At 47.7% G+C, this 27,250-nt stretch overlaps 1 protein-coding gene across 1 annotated transcript in view; it reads right to left on the minus strand.

The window, feature by feature from the left end:
* Positions 1-27,250, minus strand: part of GALNT12 (polypeptide N-acetylgalactosaminyltransferase 12) — a 1,011,450-nt gene that overhangs the window by 920,722 nt on the left and 63,478 nt on the right. The gene's annotated exons all lie outside the window — the stretch shown is intronic.

Consider the following 27,250-nt stretch of genomic DNA (forward strand, 5'->3'; position numbering starts at 1 on the left):
AAATAATATACGCGTGGTAGGGTTACCGGAGGGAGTGGAAGGAACCAACATGGTGGATTCTTGGAGGAGTGGCTGCGGAAGACGGGCGCACCGGACGGGGCTGTCCACCTTCTTCACATTGGAGAGGGCCCACAGAGTGCCGGACAAGCCCTTACCCCCTGGAAGACAACCGAGGCCGGTGGTGGCCAGTCTGCTCCATTATAAGGACAGGGATCTCCTCCTTAACAGAGCAAGGATGGTGGGCCCCTACATAGTGGATAATAGCAAGGTGACATTATTCCCCGACTACACGCTCGAAGTCTAACGCAGGAGGGTGTCGTTTGTGGCAGTCAAGAAAGCGCTGAGGGATGAAGGTGTTCAATACTCCCTGATGTATCCGGCCGGTTGAAGGTCATGGTGGATGGCAAGGTGTCCTTTCATGACAGCCCGGAGGGGGCCTGGGACTGGCTGGAGTTGTACAAAACGGGTGTCGGAGAACCAGGCAGCAACGTGGGAGCAGGGACGGAGAGACCCCGCCCGCGCAGAATGCGGCGTTATCAACAACGTCACATGACAGCCGAAGGACCGACAGAGACACAAACGGAGAAGGAAAGGGCGGCGGCGTTGCAGGCTGTTACAGCCATCTCGCAGATGGAGGGGGACCCCCCCCGCACAGTCTGAGTCTGGCGAGGGGTCTTTAGAAGAGGACGACGAGCACTCGGAGGCTGGGAGCTTGAAGTTGCCGCAAGTGACTGCTGGGACAGCTGATGAGATCGTAGATGGGTGATGTAGAATCTAGCTAGATGAGGGTGTGGGGTTGGCTGACGGGGTGGGGGGCAGTGGGGGCTGAAGCTGCATCAGGTGGAACTAGATTAGGCCAGCAGTTTGTTGGGGGGCAGTGGAACATGTGTTGCATCAAGTTGAAAGCAGCAAGGTCCCTGAAGAAACCAGCGTCTTCTCCTGGGGGGTTGTGCGCGGGCTGGAGGTCTGCTGGGCATCCGGTTCGCTGAGGCTGAGGGCTCACCTCCGATAAGTTTGGGTGGGGATAGCTCCCTGAGAGTATTTGGGGAGCGGTTAGAATGGTAGTTTGGATGGGTTCTAATGTTGTAGTGCCTGTTCTGGGGGGCAGAACTTGGGGAGGGGTTGAGTTGTGCTTATGGGTAGTTAAGTGTGCTCTTTGACAGAGGACGGAAATGGGGGACAGACGCCATGACTCATGGGGATGTTACGAGATCTGACCTGTATAACTTGGAATGTGCGGGGGCTTCACTCCATGCTAAAACGACATAAGATACATGCCTATCTAGTGAGGCGGGGGGTGCAGGTGGCGCTCCTCCAAGAAACACATATCAACCGTACTGAGGGAGCAGCTCCAAGGAAGAGATGGCGAGGGCCGATATTTTGTACAACTTATTCAGCATATGCTAGGGGTGTCCTGGTGTGGGTCAGAGCGGGGATCCCGTTTCAACCCACGCAACAATTGATCGACCCGGAGGGGAGGTTTGTGGCGGTGATGGGGAGACTGAATGGGGTGGATTTGACCTCGTGCAGTGTGTACGCCCCAAATGTTGATCAGCCAACATTCTTTGAGGCATTATCGGGGAGTTTAGCTCCCTACCTGACCGGGGCGACTATACTGGGGGGATTTTAATTCTATAGTAGATGTAGACATGGATAGGTCTCACCCCCGCTCTCAGGTACTCCAGTTCATCGGAATTCTAAGGCGAGGAAGATGTGGCAAACTTATTGGGGACTTATTGACTCTTGGCGGGCGCAGCACTTGGATGAGAGGGACTTCTCATATTATTCTGGCATCCATGATCTACATGTGCGATTGGATGCCATATTGTGTACCCCTGATGTCCATACCAAGGTGTTAGATAGTGAGTATTTAGCGAGGACACTATGCGACCACAACCCGTTGTTGGCGAGGATACGATGGAGTCGAGAGCTGCCACTCATACCGAGCTGGCGCCTCCGTCCGGAGGCGCTGGAGGACACGGTCTTCAGCGAAGAGTTGAATGCGGGTATTATGAAGTACTATGAGGAGAATGAGGGGACGGCCACGTCGGCGGCAGTGGAGTGGGATGCGTTCAAGGTCGTGGTTAGAGGCATTTGCATCAGCAAGGTGGTGGGGGTGAGGAAAACATTGATAGCCGACCTTGAGGCCCCTGAGGACAAATTGAGGAATGAGGAGAGGGCCCGACCGGGGAGGCCAGAGATGGGTGCAGCGGTGCTAGAAGCTAGAGAGGCGGTTGCGGTACAGATAGAGAGGCTGCCTTTGTTTGATTATAAGAATTACAGAGCGCGGATACAAGTGGAAGGGGACAAATTGGGCGCGTTGCTGGCATGGTTGGCCAACCCGAATCCAAGGGGCGAGCCTAATTTAGGCTTAGAGGCGGCCACCGGTGAATTGTTATACACGCAAGTAGGGATTAAAGGGTGGTTCTTGGAGTATTATGCGGATCTGTACAGCACCCAGCTGGCTGTGAATGCCGAGGACATAGAATGCTATATGTAAGGTCTGGTATTACCGTGTTTGAGCAAGGTGAATCGCTGGGAGGTGAGATAACGGTGGGTGAGATTAGATGCGCAATTAAACACATGGCCCATCATAAGACCCTTTGGGTGGACGGCCTACCCATTGAGTTTTATTCCAAGTACGTCGACCTCCTGGCGCCACGGCTGCAGGTGGTATATAAAGATGTGTATACGGTGGGGGGGCTGCCTGAGGCCACTAGGGAGGCTATTATCATCCCTCTACTGAAGCCGGGTAGGGCACAGATGGATGTAAAAGCATATCGCTCGCTCTCAATGCTGACAACCGATTTCAAAATCCTGAGTAGGATCCCGGCGACACGCCTCATCCCACATATGTCACAATTAGTGCACCGAGATCAATCGGGCTTTATTCCTAAATGCAATACGGCTATCAGTATTAGGCGTTTACTGCGAATCCTGGAGGATGGCCGGGAACCGGCATTGAAAGCCCTGATCATATCGGTGGATATAGAGAAGGCATTTGACAGCCTGGAATGGCCATTTCTTTTTCAAGTAATGAATAAAATGGGGTTGGGCGTAGTGTTCGTATGCTGGACCCAACTGTTGTATGCCTCGGCGGCAGACCGGGTGCGGACAGGGGGGACGTTGTCAGAGCCATGTTTGGTGGGACGCGAAACGTGGCAGGGTCGCAAGCTTTCTCCACTATTGTTTGCTCTAGCGATTGAACCAGTGGCGATCCGGGCTAGATCAGGGAGGCTCTATGCTGGAATAAGGGTTCGTGGGGAGATACATTATATTTCACTCTATGCAGATGATTTGCTGTTGTTTTCGGCGGACCCTTATGAGGTGGATACTGGTGCGATGGAGCTGTTGCGAACGTTTGGGGAAGTGTCAGGGCTTCGGGTGAATTGGGAGAAGAATTGCCTTTCCCGGTGAGTGGGGCGATAGTCGCCCCAGTAGGACTGGAGAGATTGCAATGGGAGCCTTGCTGCCTGCAATACTTGGGAACTAACATTTATCATGAACAGTCGGACCTTCTGGCGTTCTGGGGCGCTCTCCCGCTTTCGGTAGCGGGTACGGTGGCGCTGCTGAAGATGGTGGCACTTCCTCGGTTGCTCTATTATCTTAGGTCGCTGCCGGTCAACATTACGGGCTCAATGTTTAGAACATTGCGGTCCATGATGGGGGGCTTTCTGTGGGGGAATGGGAGGCGGCGGGTAACCCTGACCACGATGATGAGACCTAGAAGTGCCGAGGGATGGGCTGTCCCTGATTTTGAGGGGTATTACTTAGTGGCCCAATTACAGTGGCTTACGCAGGCGGTGGCCAGAGAATTTCGGGGGCCGGATGGACTAGAGGATAGGTGAATACAGAGGCATGTTCTTTCGTTTGTAGTGCTGGGGCAGCGGCTGCGACTGGACACTTTGACGAGCGAGGAGAAAACGCTCAGGGCCAGCTGGAATGGTTATAAGCGCAGGAGTGGTGTTTCGCGCCCATATGCGCCAGAAAATCCCCAGGGCGTGTGTACAGCCTTCCCGCATGGGGGGGACTGGGCCATGCTGGCGGAGTGTGAGGAATTAGGGTTTCAGATGATTGGAGACCTATACAAGGAGGGGGCCTACTGCCTTTGCAATCGCTCCGAGATAGATATGACCTACCTAGAAGTGACTACTTGCTACATGCTGCCCTGGTGACAGTGATTCAGAAGTATTGGGGGACTGGCCTGGTGGAGCCCCCGACATCGTTGGTGTGTCAGTATGTGGTAAGTGCAGCGGGGACAGTAAAGGCAATGACGTGCCTGTACAGGCGAATGGTGGAGGAGGGACTGCAGCCCCTGACACAGCTGCGTGAAAAATGGGAGGCAGATTTGGGAAAGGATATTCCTGAGACAGCATGGGCCATGATTGTAGAAAGAGCTTGGAAAGGTACACGGAACGCCAGGTTCCAGCTTATACATTTCTACATAGGGCCTATTTAACCCCTGAAAAGATAGTCAAATACTTTCACATGGAGACAGCGTGTTGCCCCAGATGTAGCACTCAGGCAGCAGAATTCCAACATATGTTATGGAGCTGCCCGCAGCTCGGAACGTATTGGGAGGAGGTGGTAGCGGTCCTGAATGGGGTGACTGACAGACAGGTGGAGCCTGACATGGAGGCGTGCATACTGCACTGGTTTCCACACACAAAACGCACCAAGGTCACCAGTAAGTTCTTTGACCTGTGATTATTGCTGGCTAAGCGAGAACTGACGAGGAAGTGGAAATCTAAACAGGGCCCTAGTGGAGAGCGATGGAGAGAGGAGTTTGTAAAATGGGCATCCAGTGAGAGCATGGTTCGACTTCAGCAGGTCAGGAGACGGAATAATGACTTAGTGATGGAAACTGAACGAGCTTGGGAGGCGCTAGTGGAGCTGCTAACACACTCGGAGGCGGAATCAGATACAGACTCACTGGAGGGACCTTAGGGAACCATCAGTAGTCCTCGGGGGGAGCGAGGGGTTGTACACACGTGGCTGAGGACCTGACAGGAGTGAGGCCTACCATTTGAATTCCTGACATGAGGAAACGCTAGGCTATTATTAATCATGTTGTTGGAGCACACCGGTGGGGAGGGAGTTAGGGGCTGGGGGGACAGGGCGGAAATCCGAGGGGGGCACCACATTGGGGAAGCATTGCACCATGGGATGAAGTTAGCAGTATGTGTTGGAGCGAGCCTTGATTGGCGATATGCCCAGGAGGCATTATAAGACATTATGGACTAATGATACTGATACCGTTTCAACCAAGGATGCTGGATATGCATGCAATGCACTGCAAATGTGCCTCCCATTGACAAAGATGCCATGTATAAGAGGATTGAGTGTGGTTAAATAAAAAGCAATCAATAAAAATTGTTTTTAAAAAAAAAAACACACAGATTCGTATGTGACTTGATTAAATTATATTTACTGTAATAGAAAAACATTGCCAGAGCAAATAATTACTTTATGGGTTGGAATTTGGCTAGTTGCAAACCTTGTTTTTCCATTTCATGTTATAACCAACCTACTTAAGACTCATTCACAAGTCTGACGGGTGGTTGCTGGTGGATACATGAACACCACCAGGAACACTCCATTCCCGGTCGAACTATCCATGTCTCTCCAGTGATTTTCAGCATTGATCACCCCTTTACCTCTATTGATTAGGGACAGTGCATTCAGTCAAAATACAATATTTAATAATTTGTGTATTTGTTTGATGAATGCTTGTTTCTGTATTTTTGGCTAATGGTATGCTTCAAATAATAGAAAATGCTTAGAATGCGGTCCTCGGCTTCCAGTAACGACTCAGTGGGGTCCTGTATTCCAATAAACGTTTGGGGGTGTCCACAGAAGTCAGAAGGTTAAGAACTACTGCCCTAGTTGATTGTTGCAAAGAGGGTGTCTTGTGTAGGGTCTGCTGCTGTCTTACTTGTCAGTAGGATTTCAACCCACTCCGGCTGGGACTGTTGCTACTGGGAAACTGGGGTGGGGGGCACAAATGGGAGCCAGAGGAAATGCAGTTAGTAGGACTACAGGATCGATACGGATTCACTGAAGCTTTAATATCCACCAGAAGTTTCTTTGCATGAACATCGATCACCCATTTTTTTTTCTTCGTGTCAAATCAAAAAGGATGCGTTTAGAAAAAAGTCTTAATGGATTTACCTTTTCGGGTAGTGTTTTTGTTAACTACCTTAGAGGGTACTACTTAAATAATTGTGTCAACCCTTGCTTCTGAAAGGAAGCTTTTTGCTCAGTCTGCTGCAAACCATAGCTCAAGAGTTTTAAACAACCTATTTCCAGCTTCTTGTGCCCAACCATCTCAACTTCCGTTAGCCAGATATCTCTTATACTGTGAATATTTCAAAGTCTTCCTCTGCTTTAAGCTTAGCGTAAACCCTCACAAACAAGTCAGCAAATAAAGAATACACTATATATCTGCTAAGGCTTTTCCCAACTAGAGGTAAGCCTTTTGTTGATATTTTACACGAGCACATTCAGAAGTGTTGTATTCTCTGCACATTTCTGAAAGCCCAAATTATTCCAGAATTATAGTACAAATATTTTTCGCTCAAAATGCACCCACAAAAAATTTGCTTTTAAAACAAAAAAAAAAACTGAAGGTTTTTGAAGAAAGAAAAGGAGGCCTTAGATAAAATATTTTTAACACATTAAAACTCTGCAAAGAGAAAGAGTGTTAGTGAGGTAAAGAAAAGGGGGTTAGTGAAAAACAGACTGGGAGAAGAGGGCAGCAAAACACAAGACATTGCTCACAAAACCAATTACAAAAAGAAATGTATTTGCATAGCAGTGCCTCTACTCTATACTCTTAATCCTGCCAGGAACGAATTGTTTTTCTAGATCCAGGAACTTCATCTGTCCATAGGACAAAAACTCCAACTAAACCAAGTAACAACAACTTGCATCTGGCATTCTGTGTGCCAAGCTCCAGTCTTTATTAAGAAATTGAATACCTGATACACAGGGGAACCAGTTAGGACATCTCAGTATATGCAAACAAATAATGTCTATACACCAATTTGAATGAGCACTGGTTACAGCTAGAGGAGTACAACGCTCATAATGAGAGTCATACATACTCCTCTCATTCTCATTTACAGAGGCCATCTCTCTCTCTAAACTAAGGGCCTGATATAGATCTTGGCAGGGCGGCAACAGAGTGGGCTTTTTTGGCAGTCATCCCACCCACCTTCCTGGCGGTCCTCTCGCTAGATTTAGGTGCTGGAGTGCAATGGGCGAGAAGACCGCTGCTGTCCTGTTGAAGGCGGGGTGGGCTGTAGCAGGAGGTGGCGAGACTCCAGTCAGAATTCTCGCTGTCTGTATTTAGTTCTGGCTTGTTTCTAAGGGACTTCAAATCGGCAGAAAGGACCGAAAAAGGGTGAAAACCCACCTTTTTTCAGGGTACAGGCTGTGGTTTCCTCCTCTTCACTTTCGGCTAGGTTCCCCCTGTCCTGGCACACCTTAACTTTGACAGACCAGCACCCCGTTTTGATGGAATCAAAGATAAGAGTACATGGTGTGTGCAGGTATACAATGCATGGTTTGTGTATGTTGGCGGGCTGCAGTGCAGAATATTCAAATTAGGATCACTACACAAAACCTACATACAGCTATAGACACATACACAACATATGTGTGTTATACGTAAAAAAAAAAATTTTTTAAATGATGGCCAACGATGGCGGCAGCATAAAGGAATAGCTCCGTGGTCGAGGCGGCCTCTCAAAAGATCCGATACACCATCCAATACAACTTTTTGCCCCTGAAGGAGGAAACCTGAGCCCAGGACCGAGCGGTGCCGGAGGGTGCAGACGGCGAGACTGTCCGACGTAGGAGAGCCGATTTCTACGCAAGTGACGGAACGGCTTCCACAACGCGACAGCGCCGGGGACTGAATTCGCACTCCAGTCCGACAGGAAGCGTGGTTGCCCCGGGGAGACCCGCACCGGAAGTTCCCGCGGCCCATCCGTTCGGCTGGTGAGAGCCGGTAATCAGGGTGAGTGCTGGCAGAACCGGAATCGGCCCACGAGCGATACCACTGGGGTAGAGCCAGGCGAGCGCTTCTTCGCTCCTCTGCGCCCAGAGACTGCCCGGCGGACTGCCGAAACGGCTGAGGACACGGCGGTGTGCCGCCATTTTGTAAGGGGCGCAGGACAGCGCCACCGGGACCCGGCCGGACCCCAGACTTCAAACGCCGCATCACCAGCGGCAGACACCGCACACTCGGCCTCACCAGCGGAGTGCACATTGAGGGACAGCAGGTCACGCCTGCCATACTCGCCAGGGGCTTGGTCCGGCGGATTGATGCCATCACCCATACAACGTTGTGGCCCCCACATGAGGCACTGACTGCAGCGAGCACGCAACACCCAGGACTAAAGGACCTTATTTACTGGAATGTCTGGGGATAGACCGACCCCATAATACAGCGGGAGGCTGCACAAACAGCGTCCAGGGTCACAAAGGCAAGGGGCCCCGCACAATAAGGACGCATCCATCTCGTGAGCCCAGTCATTCGTCTCCGGAACACCCACTGGGCGAAACCAATGGCAGGGGGAGCCTAATACCATTCCAAGGAGCTGGGTCACGAACACTCTGTCCGTGGGTTGGAAACGGATTGGCGGCAACTAACAGAGGCACGGGGACCGGGACACGTCCGACGTCCTTCTCTCCACAGTCCCGGCTAGGCGTTGTGGGGCGGCGACACGATCGTCCCACCACAGGTGCCCCGGGACGAATACTGTACTCCCGGCCGGCTACGGACACAGGCTGCAACGTCGGCGAACAAAATACACCGCAGAAGGGGCAGACGCGGTCCTCCGTCGCTGGACTGCCCGGGGACCGCGGGTAACGACGACATGGCGGGAAGAGGCTTGAAGAGTGGTACTACACAGACTCGAATAGACCGATATGCCTGTGACAAGCTTGCTGTGTCCCCGACTGCCGGGAAGGAGACAGCTGGTAAATCCACGGATGTACCGGGGAATAAAAAGGCGACTCTGGATGATGTGATGCAGGCCCTGGCTCATCTACAAACGACAGTGGGCACGATTTCGACCGACATTACACTGATCAGAGCTGATTTCCACAAAATGACAGAAAAGGTCAACGCCATGGAAGTAGTAAAAAAATCACTAGTGGAGGACGTATCTGAACTTCAACAGGCGGTGGAGAAGCTGGCAACGGACAATAAGGTACTACGTGAGAAGCTCGACGATCAGGAAGGGCGCTCCAGGCGGAACAACATCCGCATAATTGGCGTACCGGAGTCGGAAGGAGTGAGAGCCATGGACTTATACGTGGAGAACCTAATCACAAATGAACTGCGACCAAAGGGACTGTCCACCTTCTTTTCGGTAGAGAGGGCGCGCCGCGTGCCGGGAGGCCAGCCTAAACCTGGAGCGGCCCCAAGACCCATTGTAGCCCGATTGTTCGACTTCAGGGACAGAGATGTCACTCTGCAAGCAGCCCGGACGTCCCCTCCGATTAAAATCCAAAACTCCACGGTGGCATTCTTCCCTGATTACACGGCGGAGGTGGCACGCAGGCGACGGACGTTTTTCGAGGTGAAGAAAGAACTCAGAGCGAGAGAGATCCCGTATTCCATGCTCTTCCCTGCAAGATTGCGAGTAGTTGCCGAAAACAAAACCTGGTTCTTCGACAACCCAGAATCTGCAAGGGACTGGCTGGACGGTTGGAGAACGAACGCCCACCCCCGGCGGACCCATCGGCAGCAGAAAAATCGTACAAACGGTCATCATCCTGACTCCCAAACATCGAGAGGAGGTGGTGTGAACGAGGGATCGCCCCACAGAGAGGCTGCGGATGAAGACAACGAAGAACAATGACTTCCAGGCTCACATATTGTTGGACTTACTAAGCTGCACACCTGAGGCTCGCTATTGGACACTGGGCGAGGGGTTCCGGGGAGAAGATTGAGGGGCTGCTGACCTCGGAGACTCCTTCACCCCGGCGCGCAAGTACACTGGTTGGGGTTGGGGTAATGCACTCTGCTAAGTTGGGGAGGCGGGCAGGTTCAAGTCCGAACAGCAGGGGAGCAGGGAGGGGGATGGTTGGGGACGGGGAGATGTTTCTTTCTGAGGACTATCTGGTTCTAAATGTTAATGGTTTGACTCAACACTACACATCGCAACACTACACGAGCACTGCACGGCAAGACAAAACACGGTGGGGTACACATACTGATGCCTTTGTCTCTGCCCCGTGTGTCCCTCCTCTGGCAGGGCAAAATGGCACATCTTCGAGACGGTGGGCTCACCCCCGAGAGTGTATCCCACGTAGGGAACGACAGGACACGAATCCGAAGGTCTTGGGTGGGCCCAACCACATGCCACTGCCATGGCCGGACTAGAAGACTTCGTCCCGATGGCCCCGCTGCACATAATGTCGTGGAACGTCAGAGGGCTAGGCGACAAGATTAAACGAGGCCTGGTTCTTCAGGGAATTAAGAGGGTGGGTCCCGCCCTGGTCCTTCTACAGGAAACACACATGGTGGGCACTACTACACGGGCTATGGATAGACGAGGCTACCACATGGTTGCACACGCGGAATTCACCCCGGGGTCGCGTGGCACAGGCATAGTAATGCAATAATCTTCACGATACATCATCACATCCACCAAAATAGATGATCAGGGCCGCTTCGCAGCGGTTTCTGGCCAATGGGAAGGTAGAGCATTATCCGTGGTCTCAGTATACATCCCACCAGCACTGCACACTGTGGCGCTGCCAGACCTCGGCAAGTTCCTCTTAGAACTCCCAGAAGGGGATTTGATCATAGGGGGGGATTTTAACGCAGTAATACACGACACACGTGACAGATTCCCCGGGCGCACGCACACGGCTGGACCCAACAAACTCAGCGGGTTTCTGGAAGCACAGGGCCTGGTGGATGTCTGGCGCACACTGCACCCAGAGCAACTGCAATACACTTACTACTCTGCAACACACAATAGTCTGTCCAGAATCGATCACTTCCTCACGTTAGGGAACGGTCGCCTCACCATTGACGACACACAAATAAAGCCGCGGGGTGTTTCCGACCACTCGCCAATTACCCTAACGCTGTCCAGCCGTACAATAACCCGTAGACGGCTATAACCGATCTACCCAGGTTACCTCAAAGTCCCGGCCATTCGTAAAAACCTACAGAAAACTACCCAACACTATTTCGAAGAAAATCAGAATTCGGTGAGATCGCCTTCAGTACTATGGGAAGCTTACAAGGCTGTATTCAGGGGGCAAGCGATAGCAGCGATCTCACACTACAAGAAAATGCAGGGGGAGATAGCGTCAGAGCTGGAACTACAACTCGACAAAGCCAACACAGCCCATATGACGGACCCCTCCTGTGCCAATCTCCATTCCCTACAGTTACGTCAACGCCTTCTCACTGATCATATGAGACGCCTGACTAAGGCGGACATTGCGGCCACCAAACACAGGGTGTACGACGTTGGGGACAAAGCCAGTAAACTCCTGGCTTGGCTAGATAAGAAACAGGGAGGCAACAGGAACATATTACAAATCATGGACACGCTCGGGAGGGTGCACACACGACCAGAAGACATAGTGAACGTACTGGCCGACCACTTCAGTGCGGTGTACACACCGACGGTGGCTGTAACGGAAGAAGAAGCCCGGGCCGCCCTGGGTCATGTGGCATTGCCAACATTGACGGACGAGGCGATACGGGAACTGGATTCCGACATAACTACGGACGAAATTCAATTGGCAATTAGCGCTATCCATCCGGGCAGGGCTCTGGGCCCTAATGGGGTACCCATCGAATGGTTCAAAACAATGTCCGACACTCTGGGTCCACCCCTCTTACAGATGTATGTCGATAGTAAAGAGAACGGCACGCTGCCTCCGGACCAACGGATGGCGACTATTGTGGCCATACCGAAACCGGGTAAACCGCTTAATGAATGCACATCCTATAGACCTATCTCGTTGTTAAACCCCGAAGCAAAAATTCTGGCGAAACTGTTGGCAAACAGACTCATGCCCCACTTAGGTCACTTGATCCACCCAGACCAATCTGGCTTCATGCCACATAGAAGTACGGCGCTGAACCTTCGTAGGGTACAGGGAGTCATGGCGAGAACCCCGCTATTGACGGAACCAGCAGCGATACTATCGCTGGATGCCAAAATGCCATTTGACATGGTGGAGTGGAGTTACCTCTTCGCGGTCCTCACCTCCATGGGGTTTGGCCCAAACTTTATCGCATGGGTCCGACTATTGTACAAGGATCCGATAGCGCGAGTAGTAGCAAATGGCCACGTATCACGAGACATACAACTGGGGCGGGGAACCAGGCAGGGATGCCCTATCTCGCCCATCCTTTTCGCGTTAGTCTTAGAACCTCTCGCGATCACTATTCGGAATACGCCGCTACTGAAGGGGATTAGGTGGGATCTTAGCTGGGAGGACAGAGTGTCATTATACGCTGATGACATGTTAATCTATCTCACTGACCTGGAAAGCAGCATCCCTAACCTTCTATCCATCTGCACCTCCCATGGGCGAGTGTCAGGCTACACTATCAATTGGTCGAAATCAACCATTTATATACTCAGGGGTCCTCTCCCGACCCTACCGGACTCATGCACGTTAGAAGTGGCAGCCTCGTCCTTTAAATACCTGGGAATATACATCACTCGGGATGCGGCAGAATTCTCTGCTCGTAATCTACAACCCCCCCTCCTCAGACTGCGTAATGATGTACAACACTGGCAGACTCTTCCACTGACGCTATTAGGCAGAGCAGCATTGTTCAAAATGATGGCACTGCCGCGCTTTCTATATGTGCTCGAAAACGCACCAACAATTATCCCTCCCAGTTACTTCCAGAAGGTGACTGCGCTGATGTCGGGTTTACTGTGGGGGAATCGACCGGCGAGAATTGCACACGCGAAACTTAACAGGAGCTGGTACGACGGTGGTATTGCACAACCTAATATGCAATTGTACTACTGGGCGGCACAGCTCAAGATTCTCAATAAATGGATACACGCACCACAGGATGACCCAGCATTTAAGGCAGACCGGGCTCAACTGGGTACTAACAGCATGTTGACACCTCTGTATCACAAGGGCATTGCGGCGAAGCGGATAGGGCCCACCAAGCACACAGTGCAATTATGGTATAAGGCGCAATCGAAACTACGTTGGGAGGGGATCATCACGAAACTAACCCCGCTGTGGGACACTAAGGCCCTAGGCCATCTGAGACGTACTAAGGGCTTCACACAATGGGACGCCATTGGGATTTCTACTGTGGGTGACATGTGGTCCAGGGAGGGAGTGGTCCCGTTCATTTCCCTTCAACAACAATATGAATTAGGCAACACAGAACGGTTCAGGTACATGCAAATCAGACATGCCCTTCTGGCGGCAATCCCACCAGGCACCACACCACCGGAGTCCTCCCCGATGGAAGACCGCCTGCTCACGGATTATATACTGGAGAGAGCAACTTCCCTAACATACCGAAAGCTGCTCAATAACCTACTGGAGCCACTGGGTACGCTTAATGAAAAATGGGTGGAAGTCCTTGGGGATTTTAACAAATCTGAATGGAACGCAGCTCTTGCATCCCCACGTGAAGCCGGCATATCGGCTAGGTTCCGCCTGGTACAACTGAAAGTCCTACACAGGATCTATTATACTAGAGTGGCTTTGCATAAATTGCAGAGGGCAGATAATCCGTATTGTCTGAGGGGATGCGGCGGGGAGGGCACATTCCTACATACACTCTGGAGCTGCACATACCTAGTGAGTTATTGGCAACGAGTGCTCCGTACCATCGCACAGACACTAAATACCACTATAACACAGGACCCAAGGGTATGTTTATTAAATGTCTGGGGGCCTACTGACCTGACACACTATGGTAAACTGTGGGTTACGATAGGTTGCATGGTGGCCAAACGTGACATTGCGCAGAAATGGGGTGCGGCGGAACTCCCCACACTGGCGCAATGGCTCAGAAACATGGACACGCTCATGATAACGGAGAGGGCAGTATACAAGATGAGAGACAATCCACGTAAATGGAATGGAGTTTGGCTACAGTGGAACTCATATAGAGGGGACATATGCGATCCGTTGCCAGAGGATAGCGAGAGCTCTGATGAGGAGGTTGACAATGACTAACTGTTGGGTAGTGCGGCATGCCATGTAAGGGGGCGCCACACAGGGTGCGTTATGATGGATGCAGCTATGGGGGGGTTGGTCACACGGGGAGGTGGTGTTGCGTGCAGCACGCAGGGGTAACACGTACCGGCGATTACCTGATACAGTTCTCCACGAATACAACTATGTCGATTAATGTTGAGTCACATGTTTAGTTAAACGTTTTATTATTTCTATAAAATACAAAATGCAAGCGAATGTAATGTACATAGCATAATGGTTTCTGAGAATCCGAAATGCCTCATGTACCGTAAGCAACACACAGCCAGATTGAACCGGCGCAATTGATTATTTATCACACATCCAATGCTCGCCCACCTGGCCTTCTGGTTAGAGGCACATGAATGTATTGTAATCGAATAATACCAATAAAGTCTTGCTTCAATAAAAAAAAAAAAAAAATGATACTTACCTGTCTCCCCACCACCACAGTCACCCTGTCATCACTCCGCCAAAAGACACAGCCAGCCCAATAGGATCATCCAAATTGGTTCAGCGGGACCCTGCCATCAGGACGGCGATGGAGAGCGTGTGGCCAGCACAGAATACTGCTGTCACAGAAGGCTGCCATTGCGGCGGTCTTCTGTGCATCGTGTATACATTTAAATATGGGGAGTGGGACTCTGTCAACCTGACTGGAGTACTGGAGCCCGCCGCAGGCTGGTGGTCGCACCGCCAAGATCTCAATCAGGCACTAAGATTCTGGGCGCCAAGAATTATATATTAATTTATTGTCATCAGCATAAGCCTACAATATGAAAACCGCTTCTCAACAAGTTGAACGGAGTTTGAGGCAATTTCGGTTTAAAACATCCATTAATGAGCTAACTATAATCAGGTTAAAATATGCTTAACATAGTTCCGTCAGTTTCTACCTGCCTACCTGAGTGAGCAACTATTTATTGGATTGATTGTAAACAGATTGATGATCAGAAAATGTCCATCCACGTGCATCCAGTATAGTACAGGTTTGAAGGCAGCCTGGACTGCTATGGCAAACAAGCCCAAATATAAGTACAAGGGCAGCAATGGGGTTCCGGGTTCTAAGATCAACGGGAATATAAGAAAATTGTTTTCTTCTACTTGTAGCCTTTTAAGTCTACCACATTCCCATGCAATGCCCTCATATAGAGCAGCAACCAGAGCTTTTTGCTGATAAATCGGAAACGATACCATGGTGACAACATTTACTTTGAGACTAGCAGAGATCTAGCACCCCCCCCCAACCAAATAATATAGGACTCTTCATGTGTTCAGTGACGGGCACTGTATTGTAAGTGGGAGAGTTCTGACCTAGGCAATCAATTCAGAATCATCATAAATGATAACACAGACGCAACTTCCCTGCGGGGGAACCTAGGCTCTATACCCAGAAGGCAGGTCTGACCCCTTTAAATAAGAAGTGAATTCTCCCCTTCCCGCTCTCTCTCTCTCTCTTACTCACCTGCTCTCTATTCCCCTCTTTCTCCCCCTCTCTCTCTGGTTTCCAGCCTTCTTTCATCATTTCAGCTTCACAGAGCCCAGTGTGTCATTGTACCATTCAGCTCCTCCCCATCTCCAATATTGTGCAGAACTTCAGGAAGAATCAGAAGACTAAAAACACTGAAAGCAACCTACAACCAGTAACTCACATCAGTTTAATGCAGGACCATCCACCCCTTGGCTCCTATAGGAACCAGTCTACCCTTCCTCACAATGGACAATGCCAGGGTCGGGGATGATCATGAATCTAAGCTCTCCAATCTCTAAAGTGCCACAATCATATTCTGCAGTACACGGTGTGCTCCACCTAGCAGTTTCGGACCTTGATCTCCGGGCCAAGGCCAGCCCTCTCCCCTGCAACTCCGCCTAACCCTTGCCCGCGCCAGGACTATAACCGACCCCCGAGCAGGGTTTGAGCCAGCCATCCGGTACTGCGCATCAGGGTCAGCCTGGTTGCCCTCCGGTAACCCCTAGTGTTCCACTTCGCTTTTTCCCCCAACTATTGCTGACTGAATCTTCGTTTTACTTTATTTTACTTTTCTTCTGCGCTGTTTGTATTTTCCTTTGCTGTATTTGCCTTAGTTGTATTTGCCTTTGTCTTCCCATTCCCGCCACTGCTGCCCCTGAGGTCCCACCCCCGGACCCAGCCGCTCCCGCCTCCCTGCCTCTGCTCCCACCCCCCACCCCTTCATATGGCGACGTTGCGGGGGAGCGTGCGTCAGATCTTGACCTTGGGCCAAGGCCAGCACTCTTTCCTTTCCCTTACTGTTCCTTTTTCCTTTCTACCTAACTGCATAACATCACAAGGATCACCTCTTAACAGATCCTTGTTATAGTTTATTTTTCCAGCAATAAATCATTATGTCTACTCTGAAATCCTTTGGGTTTTCAGATGATGATTTTATATCTATGGTGGGCACAGCCATTAATTTTGATGACATAGATACATCCAATCTAAACCATAATGATGACCTAAAAAAACTGTTAGATCTAAAGAAAAAATCTAGACGTATTGAACTCCATGGCAAATATATCCTTGACTATCTCAAGGCTGGGGTCATCCCTCAAGGACTCCAAATTAAAAATGTTCCAGGATTGTTTGTACATATCAAACAATTTTTAAAAAAATGGTCTCTAATTGCAAACAGATGTTCAAGAGATATGATGATGCTGATAGTTGAAACAGCCAAAACAGTATTATTAGAACTACTACAAGAAATATTAGATCTAGAAAGTAAGATCAAAGCCCTAGACACAATACTCAACATAAAAAAGAAACTAGAAGAACTTGAAACTGAATTAAATTCTTATACTGATTATCTTCTGAAACGTAAGCTAGATAAATTTCAAAAAGACCTCAGATACTACAACAAAGAAAATGTCTACCCGTATCTAGCTGACGGGTTTTATTCGTCCTCGGACCTAAATCTACAAGAGCTCCCTAACGCACAAAATGAAAACATGGTTCGCAAAGTAACCACGTTTTCGAATACATCGGATTCGGATAGTAATGGTAGTTCTTCTTCATATCGAAACCATGCATATCAATCCAACTAAAGGTCTAGATCGTCTTTTTTAGGACAACGCCCTCAGGGCAGAGGCAATTGGAGACCTCGGTATCGATCTCAATACAGAGGCCAATACCAACCGCGCCAATTCCATCAACCACGAGGGCAGTACCAACCCCAATATCAGCCACAATACCAACCACAGTATCAGGAACATCAGCCTCAATATCAGGAACATCAGCCAACCAACTCAAACAGATATTTAGAAACACGCAATGCCCGATATTGGAGGGATTGAAAACCATTCCCATTTTCAATCTGAGCAGTCAAGTACCTTATCAAGCCGTCTACTCTCTACTATCTAAAGGTTTAAGTTATGTACCACACTCTGGCTTAAATAAATTTGAATTGTTCAATGATTTAATGACATTCTTTAGAAAAATTTGTCTTAAAGTATTTTTCTCTAACACCAATAGTGATATGAGAGAAATTAATAAATCAGGCCTAGCATCCAAATCAGTTTTCACCCCTACGCTAGAACAACTGACGCCTGAGATCCAGATTTTCGAACAAGTGGTCTTGAACAAATTGATAGCGGCAACAAAGTACATACCTAGTACTCCATTCAATCTCACAACAGCAGAATATGGAGCATTAAAAACACCAAAAAATTCTTCCACCACTACAATAAAGGGATGTGACAAAGGAGGTGGAATCGCAATCCTTGACACCTCTAACTATGTAGAAAAAATTGAGATGATGCTAAGTGACACTACCTTCTATAGCAAAATTACTAAAGATCCAACTGTTACCATTAAACGAAAAATACAGAAACTAACATCTAAAGCACTGACCAATGGTGATATTTGTATCAAGGAATACGACTATCTGAACGTAGACAATCCGAGAATGACTAGCCTTTATGGCATACCGAAGGTCCACAAAAATGAGACAGATCCTTCTTTTCGCCCCATTGTCACCACCATAGGTAGCATTACTGAACCTCTATCTAAATACCTGGATGTAATCCTAAGACCTTATATCTCCAGTATACCAGGATACGTGAAAGATACTGGTCACATTATCAACTTATTAGAAGGTACTGCATTTAATGAAAACAGACAACTGCTAGTAACACTAGATGTGGAAAGTTTATACTCTAATATCCCCACAGAAGGTGCCATTACTGCCACTGAATGGTTCATTAACACCTATGAAGTTGAGTGCAACATTGCATTAATTCTTGACTGTCTGCGGATAGTCCTTGAAGAAAATATCTTTGAGTTCCAAGGGAGTATGTACAAACAAATAAAAGGAGTAAGCATGGGCGCATCTTGCGCGCCGACATTTGCAAACATCTATTTGGCATTTTTCGAGCATATCCATATATTTAATGAGATAGCCCCTTTTTTTTAAACAATTTTTTATTGGTCAAGGTATATTGATGATGTTATTTTCATATGGGATGACAATGAGGATACATTAAATGAATTTATATCCTGGTTGAATATGTGCGACAGCAACCTCAGATTCACATCCCATATAAGCAATAAAGAAATGGAATTCCTTGACATAACCATCAAACACGATCAAGGCCAACTACTCACAGATCTGTATGTTAAACCCACTGCCCGCAATACTTTACTCCACTATCAAAGCTTTCACCCCATATCACAAAAAAATAGCATTCCATTCAGTCAATTTTTAAGATTGCGGCGCAATTGTATGAAACTCCAAGACTATGATGAACGATCTCTAGCTATGAAAAAGAAATTTGAAGAGCGAGGCTACCCTCATAGACTAATTCGTGAATCCTACAAAAGGGCCAGATTTTTTGACCGTCAATCCATCTTACAGGGCAGTCAAACTAAACAGAAGGATGCTCTAGTCTTTGTCACCAGACATTCTCTCTTCAACAACAAAGTACGTCAGATTATATATTCTAACTGGCATCTACTTAACATCAACAAAACCAAACAAGAATCCTTTCCTGCACCTCTTTTTGCATATAAAAGAAATAAAAACTTAAAAGATCTGGTTGTAAGATCCAGAATGCCAATAAAAGAAAAATGTATACAGCGAAGCATCTCCGGTGACAATCCTGTCTTAGGGAACTTCAAATGCGGAACCTGCAAGATTTGCCCTCAGGCCATAGAAGGGACTGAACTGACATTTAATAATGTCAGGATTACACCCAAAACCATGACGAATTGTAAAACCCACAATGTGGTATATCTTTTGATATGTCCCTGCAGAAAGGGATATGTAGGTGAAACCTGTAGAACCATAAACAAGAGAGTCAGGGAACACAAATCCGCAGTGCGCACTAGAAAAATGCACGCACCTTTGGTATCACACTGCGTAGAGCATCAACATTCCCCAGAAGACCTACGATGGTTTATCTTAGAAAACATACTGACCAGGCCAGGACTATGCCAAGAAAAAATCCGTAAAAAAAGAGAGGTTTACTGGATTTTCCTGCTCAATACTGTCACTGATGGATTGAACCTCGAAACTCCATGGGAGCAGGCAATAATTTAAGGCAAAATTGATACACTGATGTTAATATCTATGATCTAAGATAATAAGCTGAATTGAAAAAATATATGATACCAATGGGGTCTCCATATGATATTCACTCCCAATATGGCAGCGAGTGAAAACAAACGTCGTCCTACCTTTATTTTCATTTTATTTATTTTTTCAATGTTTGACTCTGTGGCTCATTGTCAAGATTATATTTTGATATGTCATCAATTTGGGGTATAATATAAGTGCATCTAAGTTGTTTCCTCATTTTACGCTATCCCGTCTACTGACAGGCTTTGAGCTGCTAAACCACGAGCGCTTCACAACACGTAATTGGAATGCGCCAAGCTGTTTCCTTATTTTATGCGATCTTGCAAACTGATTGGCTTTTAGACCTATAGCCACGAGCGCAGCGCGGCACGTCAATTGAATGCGCCGTGATGCGTCATTATGAATCACACCTGCATTAAATGAGTATGCAAGTTCACTATATAAACAGGCTAGCGAACGCACTCAGGTTACACATCAACCCGTTTGCTGTGAGCAGCCCCGGTTCATCAGACTCCCGATTTCGGACTCAGCCTCCTATTACATCAGGTAAGATTTGAAAACTCGCTGCCACTGTCCAACCTGCCGTCTATCTTAACACCATAAACGCCTGATATGTATTATATCCTTTTTCCACCCAGAGTACTAGACGGCTCATTCTTCATGCAGTTAGAACCTAGGTGATGGACCCTTAAAGAAATATCCTAATTTTAAGGACCATCGTGAGACTTTCACCCGGATCACGCAATATTAAGTTGTAAGGTACATATGTCACTTCAATAATAACATCCGTGATTGTATTATACAGCTTCATTCAAACTGCCGAGTGACCGGTTTTCCTTATAATTTAGCCATATATGTATTTCTTGACAGCTGGCTTACAGTTCTACTATCTTGCACCTAATCCAGCCAACTGTACGTGCTCCTCACCGCTGAAATTCGAATTTTATATCTCGTCAATGAGAGTGACCGCAAATAAAACGGTAATCAGATTATCCTGTATTTCAGACACCGGCATAGATACACCAATTAGGTAGTACAATGTCGAGACCGCCAGCATCCTAATTAGCTCTTTTACTCGTTTTAGACCTCAATGCAGAGTTGTCATCACGCTGTAACATAATTAGAAAAACAGTGGTCAGCTACTATGTAAGTAGTAATTCAACAGCTACCCTATTTATCGTTGTACAAATTAGGAAGTATATATCTCATGTAATATCGACGATATATATATATATTTATTTCCAACATAGATCCCTGTCGAAATCACTATTTCAATTTATCTTCAAGCTGGGCCCACCTTTTATCATAAACAACTCTCTCCTTCAAGCGATAACCAACCTATGCTACTACTCCTCTCTTGATTATTTCCCATGCAGGTATTTCTCTATTTCTTGTCTATCACTTTGCGAGTTTGACCCATAAATGAATTGTTAGGTAAGGTAATCCTGTCGTTCTCTCTGTTGGTAACCATATAATCATAAACATAAATCATGAGAATGAACTAAATATAAAAAGTGTTTAACAGATAACAAAACATAAAAGGAACGAAAATGTGTTACAAACGATTAATTCATAAACGTTTTTGATTGTATAAACTCAGATAGATAAATGAATTCCAGCTGTTTTACCATGCATTCTATCTATGTATAGTACTAAATTCAAACAATCTGACCTAGGCCTAGGGTACTATAGTATTCAAATGACTACTATAAGTTATTATTTGGTATTTGTAATGTGACATTGATTTTTCTATGTTTTTTAGTGATTATTTAATTGTTGTCCTGCCTGCAAATGACGGACTCCTGAAGAAGGCAATAGCCGAAACGCACGTTGAGTTTTCATCTACCGCTTTGCTAACTTCATCTGCCCACTAATTACCATCGACTCATTTGGTGTTCTTTAATTAATTTTCTTTTACATTTTTTGTGTGTATTCACCCTTCTGTATTGAAATAATTTAATGTTTTGCACTGACTCAATCTTTGAATTGTAATTTTAAATGTATACTCAATCAAAATGAAGAAAATAAGATAAATGAATCTATAAAAATATTTTTCTATATACATCATGTTTGGTCTTGTTTAATCATGGTCATATGTCCCTTTTTATATGTTAATTGTGTTGTTCCCCTAGACTCAGGCACTCGATCTATTGTCCTTCACTACTGTTAATTTTTTCCAAAATAATTGTTGTCAGTCCCTACCAGTAGTGATTTCATTATTAGTAGGGGGTCCCCATTCTTTCAAAATTGCAGCACTCTCCCCAGCACCTCCGCTTCACCGTTGCCCGCGCCAGGACTGTGACTGGCCCCCGAGCAGGGTTCGAGCCAGCCATCCGGCACTGCGCATCAGTGTCAGCCTGGTTGCCCTCCGGTAACCCCTAGTGTTCCACTACACTTTTTCCCCCAACTGTTGCTGACTGTATCTTCGTTTTACTTTATTTTACTTTTCTTCTGCACCGTTTGTATTTTCCTTTGTTGTATTTGCCTTTGTCTTCCCATTTCTGCTGCTGCTACCCCTGCGCCCCGCCCCCTCCCCAGCCGCTCCCGCCTCTGCTCCCACCCCCCTCCCCATCATATGGCGACCGCTGCGCGAGCGGTCTCGCAGCGGGCGCGCCAAAGTCAAGCCCGTCTGCGCCTGTCCGTTCCTGGACTACGGCCAGCGCCACATCGCATGGCCCCCACGACCGCCACATCACCCGACTCCGCTACGACGTCAACACCCTCCGCTAACTCAACACCGGCCGATCCTCGAACTGCTTCCCAGGCCAGCCCGAGACACACCCACGGACCCTTCATCTGCTGTAACTTCAGCTTCACCAGCCGCCGAACACCAGCACCCCTACCGCACCGGTCAGAGCACAACACAATAATCTCAGATGCATACTACTCAACACGGCTCTGTCCACAAGCATGCCATCGAACTGTAGGATCTACTCAACTTAGCCTCCCTGGACGTCGCCTTCCTAACAGGGACATGGATAAACCCCTCCTCAGCACCCGCCATAGCCATCCCAGAGGGCTAGAAGATCGCCAGAAGGGACCGCACCAACAAACCAGGAGGAGTAATCGCCACTGTCTACAGAAACACCTTCAGTGTCTCGACCTACACAGCAGACGCCTCCAGCACCACCGAACACCTGCACTTCCAGATCCGAACAGACCCCAACCCCTATTATGCCACCAGGGCCGGACAGGAAACTGAAAGCAGCCCTGGCAAATTTTGGCAGACCAGCCCCCGTCCGGCGCGTAGCGAGCTAGCCCGACCGCTACTAGGGGGGTTTGGGGGGGTTCTCCCTTCTAAGAAAATTTTGGAAAACAATAGATCAAAATGGTGAATTTGACAGCACATTTTCCATTACATATTCAATTGCTCCAACTTTCAAAGCACAGTAAATGGTAGATGATGACCTTAAAGAGCACCAGGTTACCCACCCAGTCATATGTACCCATAGACATTTTTTCAGAGCACCAAAAATAGACACAAGAAGTGAATCAGGGAGAACAAAGTAAAAGTGAGACCAGCCCCCCACATGGTGTGTAGCGAGCAAGCAACCAGGCCAGTAAGCATGGAAATGTCACACATGAGCCTTCAGCTCCAGGTCACTGAGGCCAGAAACTATGGAAATAGCACACATAATTAAGCACCCAGACCAGAAAGCATGGAAACGTCACACATAACCACCCAGGCTGACAGAAGGCATGGAAATGTCTCAAATGGCATGGCACCCTGGCCAGAAAGCATGAAAAAATAACACAAAGGCCCTGGCCTTGACAGGACACATCTTTAAATAGCCTACTTAAGTGGGTGGCACAATAAGTGTTGCAGGCCCACTAGCAGCATTTAATGTACAGTCCCTGGGTACATGTAGAACCACATTTCTAGGGACTTACAAGTAAATCAAAATTGCCAATTCAGTGTAAGCCAATTTTACCATGTTTGAAAGGTAAGAGCGCAAGCACTTTAGCACTGGTTAGTGGTGGTAAAGTGACCTTGGGTACTCGTGGTGGCACTGCCGTTGTTGGTTTCTACCCCTGCACCAGGGGTAATGAAGAAGGCAGGAGCAGAAAAGAAACTAAGGAGGGGTTTAAAGGGCCTATTAGAGTGTTAAGTGCCCCATACCTGACGACTTTTAAAACGTTTCACTATAAGAGAGAGGGGGAGGAGGAGGAGGGGGCAAAAACAAGGAGAGGTATGGCTAGCGAGTAGCCTGAGAGCCACACACCCCTCTCCCCTAAAACTCTAGCAAGAGCTTCAGAGGCTACCACTAATTTCCTAGGGCGGTTGCTTGCAACCCCCCTTTATGGATGTCTGCAAAGGAGAGCCTCCACACACAAGCTGGAAGGCTGCTCTGTGCAAGGGTTTCCGGCTCACCTTGTCTAGCACTATGATAACAGCTCTTCGCGACCATATGAAGGGAGCCAATAGTGTGACATACACTCACACCGTGTGAGGTAGCAGTTCTAGCTTCCACATCTGATCTTGCCCTTGCTGCCCATGGGCCCTTAGGGGCAAGTAGGAGGCTGTTGAAGGACTTAGGCTGATATCAGAGATCAACTCTGTGATGTCATCAGAGGATTGGTGATGTCATTTGCCTAACACTGAGCCTTCTGTAGAGAACTCTGTACAGCTAATTTGTTACAGATTGGAATCGATGCAAGGCAGACCCAGCCTTTTCAGCTTTCTGAGGATAAAAAACACGAATACTATTCAGCTGGATATTCTATTCCTTAGACACTGAAATAGAAACATCATAGAACACACAAGAATTGGGTATTATGAAACAGCAAGTCTCTTTGGAAAACTTCTGTCAGATTGCACACTGGGAACTGCAGCTACCGTCACTGTGGCCCGATTGCATCTTTTAGAAGTGAACCATCTGCTGAACAGTGAACAAACAAGTGCGCATTTTAACAGCGCAAACTCCTTTCTTGTGGAATTCGGACTGAAATCCGAACAATGTTAAAAAATGTAGGTCACAAACCAACTGAGCCAGCGCCAAGGGAATGCACCGAGGGCTCCTAGAAATGTACACGTTAGCCTAAGCGGCAAGTGCCAGTGGCAACACCAGAAGGATTCACTTGTGTAAAAAAGAAAGAAAAAAAACACTAGAAAGCTCTGTTGTCTGCTTAAAATATATTTTTCAGCACAAGCCCCAAGTTTCAGCACTAGTGCGCTGTGCGCCTGTGCTGCCTGCACAGAACAGGGCCGGGGATTAAGCAAAAAGGTATAGGCAAGGCCCAGGCTAGGTCTTAATTGAGTGTTAACATGCATTTCCCGACTCGAATCTCTGTTAACAGATCACCAACTGCTTTCATTTCATTTTGTCTACTCCCATTCTGCTTTTTAGCCTAAGGAAGAGGAAAAAATACGGTTGTATTTATCCAGTCCGCATCACCAGTCCGCACCAACCGTACGTAGCCATTTTGTTTGTTGACATCTGATGGAGATCTGAGACCTATCGTGACATCATTTCCTGGACAGCGCCTTTAAATCTGCTGTTTCCCAGTGGATATCAATCATTGTTGTGTCAAAGGAAAGGATGTGGCCTAACAGCCAGAGTTGCCGACTTTGGAGCTGGAGAACCGGGTTTGAGCCTCGGCGTCGGCTAAACATCCTGTGATTCTGGGCAAATCACTTCATCTCCCAGTGCCTTCCAATAATAAATGTTTTTTTTGTAATGTGACTGGTGTTCAAGTAAAAGGCTCCAATACATTCGAGTTGCAAAAAAATGTTTTTAAAAAACAAGTAGCCAACTTCCTGCTCTTTCGAAGAATTCCTCTTAGGCAGAAGGATATACGATACCATTTAGAAGCTGATAGTGTCAACAACACATGCCAAGCAAATGAGATGTTATGATACATTTTAGAGAGTCTGCCAAGTGGATGAATGTCATTCTTTGATTGTTCTGTGTACCTGTTTTGCAAAGGACATAAAGGGCTCTGGTTATTCAAAATAGTTTCTCTGCAGTAACATACGAACCTTTATTACATTTATGAAGTGCAGCAGCTGATAAAGAGGGTCAACTCACTTATTGTGTCGCTGTGCGTGTTACTGAAAGTATTTGCCCTGTTTAAGGTGCATACCAGACTTAGAAACTCGCTGAAACACTGAATTAGTAAATGAGCTGCAGGTAGCACAGCATAGTTCAGAAGAAATCGTGGCAGTGGGGAACCAGCTTTCAATTTGGCTGGACGCTCAACCATCCTGTGATTCTGGGCAAATCACTTAATCTCCCCATGTAATGTGCTTTCATACCTTCAGGTCGCTATATAAAACAGCAACATTTTATTTAAAAAAAAAATACTGCTGCAGCTATCATACCTACGTACTTCCGAGCTATGCTGTCATTCAGCTCATCTTCCAGTTTAACTGAAAACAGGAATAATACAGTTCTCTTCTGCTCTTGTGCACGGCAACTTGTTCATGATGAAGCCCCGCAGGCCTTCGCTTGAACGCCTGCGCAGGTCCAGATCAGAGCTGTGCACCTGTGTCTCAATGTAATCAAACTTTCTACAGCACTTGACACGTCATGAGCTAATGTACAACATTTCCAAGAAAGGCAAGATTTGTCAGTTCGCTCATGAGGAGCAGAAAGCAAAACTTGGAAAAACAGTGGTAACCACAGCTCAATATTTCCGAGCTAAAGCTCATGCAGTAGTTTCTTTAGCTTTCGTCGCTGGTCTGATTTTGATCATAACAGGCGCACAGCTCCATTCTGCCTCTGTGTGCTGTGGTCATGATGACATGGCCCCGGATTCAGCACCTTAAATTGGTCTCCTTTTTAACGCATGATAAACTTGACGTGTGCATGTCTATCTTTAATCTGTGTGTTTCTTGCACGCTTTAGTGGCCGACGGGCCTGGTCATTGGGAGATGGGGGGGGGGGGGGGGGCGGCGACGGCCTTTACCTTTTGTTTAATCCAGGCCCGAATCTTTACACCTCCCCCCACTCCCCCCCAACTCTTCCCTACACTCTCCAGATGCCGGCCCCTTATAGCCCATGTGTTGTCATCTGCCTGCTGGAGACAGCATGTGAGCTGGTTACCTGCCAGGGGCACGGCAGCCCCAGAGACCGGGGCGCAGAAGGCACTCTCAGCAAAGTGCATAGAAAAGAGAAAACGGAAATGGGGCAATGCGGCTGTGCAGAAAAAGCCGCCGGTCTCGTCTTTTTAGCGCTATGTTCACTCCGCACATAACCTAAACACCTTCTTGATGAACTTAATGTTAAGGCAAACAATAAAAACGCGCAGACAAGCACACGATGTGTAATAATCTCTCCAATAAGCTGCCCCCCATAAATGACAATGGAGCGAATACAAAGAATACACGCTTCGCTTCCTGTCCGTCCCCCTGTGGCCCTCTGGTCTTAAGACTTCAGCTCTGCCCCTCCCGCGGTTGCCTACATCCTATATGTTCTTCGATCCTACCA

Source organism: Lissotriton helveticus, chromosome 4_1, assembly GCF_964261635.1.
Source record: "Lissotriton helveticus chromosome 4_1, aLisHel1.1, whole genome shotgun sequence".
NCBI lineage: Eukaryota > Metazoa > Chordata > Amphibia > Caudata > Salamandridae > Lissotriton > Lissotriton helveticus.